A 4,209-nucleotide genomic window follows, 5' to 3' on the forward strand; every position below is an offset into this window, starting at 1 on the left:
TGTCCCTCGGTCTGTGCCCCCTGGCCTGTCCCCACCACTCTAGAGCCTGCTGGTTTGTTTCCTTTGTCTTCCGTCAGGAGCCAGACTGGAGTGGGCGGTTTGCACATGCCTCACAATGGGAAGGAAGGGAAAGGGCTGGAAGTCAGGAGTGCTGGCCTGAGTGTGAGCATGGTGGCTAGACACGGTGACCCTGCCTGAACCCCTTCTCTGGAGCCCTGTGGGTGGAGACAGAGCCAGGCAAGCTTGGCAGGCCTGGAGTGGGGGCAACACTCGGTGCCCCCCACCTCACCCAGGGTAAGCGGGCACGGCCCCTGGGCAGCCCCCCGGGCAAGCCTCGTGCTTTGCCAGAGAAAACCTCCCCAGCTGCAGCTTGAGTTTGTTTTTGTTTTTCAAGCAGGATCTGGGAGCAGAGACAATGGGATTAATGTTATTTTTTTTTTCCTTGCAAGCAGTTTCTCCTCATCTGGGAACTGTGGGGCTGGATTCCCACCTCAGCTTCCTTCCGGCCTGCGGAGGAGGTTAGGACAAGGCAGCAGGGAGCTCCAGGCAGCGTGAGGTGAGGAAGTCGGGGGACTCGAGCTGACTCCCTCCCCTTGGCTTGGCATGTGCCATTTGCTCCCCTGAACTCATCCCTGACAGCACCCCTATGCTTTGAGATGACCGCCTCCGCCAGGGAGCCCTCCCAAATTGCTCTACAAAGGCTAAGCAGATGTCAGCATCTTCCCGCACTATCCCAAAGCTCTGCACTGTGGCCTGGCTTCCTGACGCCTGGCTCCATCCTCAGTGTGAGACCAGACCCAGCACTGTGCCTAGAGAAGCATCAGTGGAAAGCAAAGCATGGCGAGGGGCCAGTGGAGCTCCTGGTCCTCAGTCTGCGCACGCTTGCTACAATGCACATGTGAGGGCCAGAGGACAAGCTGCAGGAGCTGGCCTCTCCTTCCACCAGATGGGTCCCAGAGATCAAACTCAGGTCTCCAAGTTTGGCCACAAGCACCTTTATACCCTCAGAACCATCTTGTCGGCCCTGCGGGTTTATTTTTAACACAAATAATGCACATTATTTGAAGGAAACAGAAAAGTCAGGCACACCTTCCAAACGCCCCGTTGAGAGGTCGCATCACACAAACATGTCTGGAAGCTGGCTGAGCTGCCTGTCTGTCCAGGACCCCAAGTCTGGGATGCCCATCTTTGGGGACTGGGCCTCTTGAACACAGTTGTCCCTGCCCAAGTCCTGGGACCATGACTTCATTTGGAGCAAGGATGCCAGCTCACAGCCAGGGGGAACTGAGACTAGAGGAGCAGGGTGGGTGACAGGGATCCAGGGGGGAAGTGAAAGTTCCCGGTCCTCCTACCACTCACTGTCAGGCTGCCACAGCTGGCCCACACTGCCCACCATCTGGCCTGTGAACAGCTGGCAGCTCCCTCCACACCCAGCCAGATCTACCCTGGGTGCCCCAGGCTGGTGCAGGAAGAAGAGGTGGTCTTGACCTCCAAAGGCCACCACGAGGGGAGACCTTTGCAGCTGCGGCTCTCTGCCCTTGGTCCCAGACTGGCCAGCTGAGGCTCAGGAGAGAGGATGGGGAAACTGAGGCTTGGCAAGGAGGCATTTGACTGGCTGTTCCTAGCCAGAAGCTGAGCTGGAACCGAAACAGCTTTTGCCTGGCCCTGCGCTTTGCAGTGACCCCTAAGACCTGGAAGATGCAGGCGCCTGCTTGTCCACAGGGCCTTGCAGGGACTTCCTTTCAGCTCCCTAAAGTGGGGTCAGTGACATGCTCTGTGGTGACCCCAGGACAGTAAAGTGGGTTGGAGGTTGGGGCTAGTAACCACTTTTGTCCTCTCCCTGGCCCCCAGGTATGGGCAGATGGTGGACCCAGGGGCACATCTGTGCTGATGTCACCGGCTTCTGGGGGCTGCCGACCTCCTGTTTTGTTGGGGAGAGGGTCTCCTCCTTTCCTCTTCCCCCAGGCCTCCTTCCTGCCTCCTGGGCGGTGGCCACCCTTCCATCCAGGGACATCCATTGCACCTGGTGTGCCAGGCCTACTAGCCTGCTCTGACCATGACTCACTTCCTGCTTCTGGGAGCTGAAAATAGCTCTCCTGGATGGTCAGGCCCTTTAGGGGGCTCCATAGGGGACAGATGCCCCAGCCTGTGCACGATGTGGCCATGGCCCACTTAGAGACACAGGACTCCTTATAGCATGCCAGGTCTTGGGGTCTCTGACCTCTGCTGTCTGCAGACAATCAAATTACCACCTCATCACATGCAGAAGTTAGTGTTCAAGGCCAGCTAGCGTGCATGTGGCAGCACCCATACGAGGCCATCCCGCAGGCTGAGCACCGGGGAGGCACCCTGGGGAAGGTGAGGGTCCACAGCAAAGGCCTGAGGCAAACATGTGCCTGGAGTGGTTCAGGGAACCAACCGTGGGCGGGAGACCTGGACCTGGCTTTAGCCTAAACGCTTTCACAGGGTTCGAAGTTGGAGAAAAGTGACAGGCACAGAGCTGCAGACCGATCCCCCAGGAGGAGGGATCAGGTGGGGAGGGAGGGTCTGAACAGCAGGAGTTGTTCCGGGTGGGAGGTGGCAGACTGACAAGGGGACATTTGGGAGAGCCACTAGACGTTACAGAGGGACCCGCTGCCTCCCCAGTTCCGCTTTGGGCAGCAGGATAGGTGGTGAACTGGGGACCTGGGGGGGGGGGGAAACCCTGTTGTGGGAGATCTGAGCCTCGGGTCAGAGCACCAGAGTTGGAGCTTCTGGCCTGGCTGTGTTCATATCTCCCCAGGGGGACAAAGGCAGGAGGCGGTCAGGTGATCAGGCATGGCCTCACACACCTGCAGCCCCAGCTCCTGGGAGGTCCAGGAGCCTGTCTCAAAAAGAAAACCAAGTGCCCAAGGAAGACAGATCCGGGGGTCTCCAGGCGGAGAGTCACCAAGGCACAGAGACTGGGAGTTGTCCTTTGCCTCCTCCAGCCCAACTGCTGCCTCCTCAGGTTCCCCTGCCTCCACTTCTCCACAGGCAGCAGAGGGGACCCCCACCCCCGCTCACTGCCTCCTACAGCTCCTTCCCCACCATGACCATGAGACCCTGCAAGATCTGCCCCTGCGGCCCCTCAGGTCTCCCCTCCTCGCCTCTCCCTACTCTGCCTGGGCAGACGCACGCGTACAGTGTTTCATAGCCTCTGAACTTGCTCTTCCCAGACTGAGGCGCTCTTCCCCCAGGTCAGGCTGGCTCCTTCCTGCTTTCTATCTTCCACCTACAGGCACACCCTTTCCTCTCCTTCCCTCACACCTGCCTCATTTGTCCAGAGCCCTCCCACTCCAGGCTCCCCAGCATATTTTATCTTCTGAGTTCCAGCCACAGTGTGAGCCCCTGGGGGCGGAGACTTCTGTTCACTGCTGTAGCTGTATCCCTGGTACTGAAGCATCGCCGGCATTCAGTAGGAGCTCAACAAGTGTATCTAGAGGCTGAGGAAATGAAGGGTGGGACTGGGCAGGGACTAGGCCTGCTCTCTTTCTCCCCCCCCCCCCGCCCCACAGTCTGTTCCCAGGGGGTAGGTAAAATGGCTCCCCTAAGTCCTAGAGGGGCAGGATCACCCCATGCCCAGTTGGGAAGGTAGGTGCTTGGAGAGGGGCTCTGCCTTGGTTCCCATGATGGGGACACACAGCTGCAGCTGAGCCCAAGTGCCCCTGGCCCCCAGAGTCCCATCCCCATGGCCTTCAGCGGGTTCTGGACGAGGGACTGTCAGCCTGCCAAGCCATAGGCTGTAAGGCACGTGGTCCCTGCCTTGGGGATTGAACAGGAGCTGGAGGCACTGTGGGAGGCTGAGGAAGGGGGTGTAGGCTGCTCCCCCATGTTAACCTTCCCTGGGGTCCCAGCAGCTGACCAGAGAACACAGATCTCATTCCCTGTGAACCTGCTGAGAGCCCAGCTTCTTTCTAGTGTGGGGGATGAGGATGTGCCCCGAAACACCATGTCCTCCAAATGCCCCAAGGTGGCAGAAGAGCCATAGCAGCCACAGGCCTTAGGGCTCCCCCCAGCTTAGGGGGTCTAAGTGCAGGGGACCCGAAGGACCAAGGGAGGCATGCAGGACAGTTGATAGCAAAAGGGACTAACAGGGCTGACATCTGGGAGGAGGGATGGGGAAGTCTTGAGGGGAAGTGCAAGCAAGATACATGTCTCATCCTGAGACAGCCAGCTGAGGTCAGAGAT

Source organism: Peromyscus leucopus, chromosome 3 (genome assembly GCF_004664715.2).
Source record: "Peromyscus leucopus breed LL Stock chromosome 3, UCI_PerLeu_2.1, whole genome shotgun sequence".
NCBI classification, from domain to species: Eukaryota; Metazoa; Chordata; class Mammalia; order Rodentia; family Cricetidae; genus Peromyscus; species Peromyscus leucopus.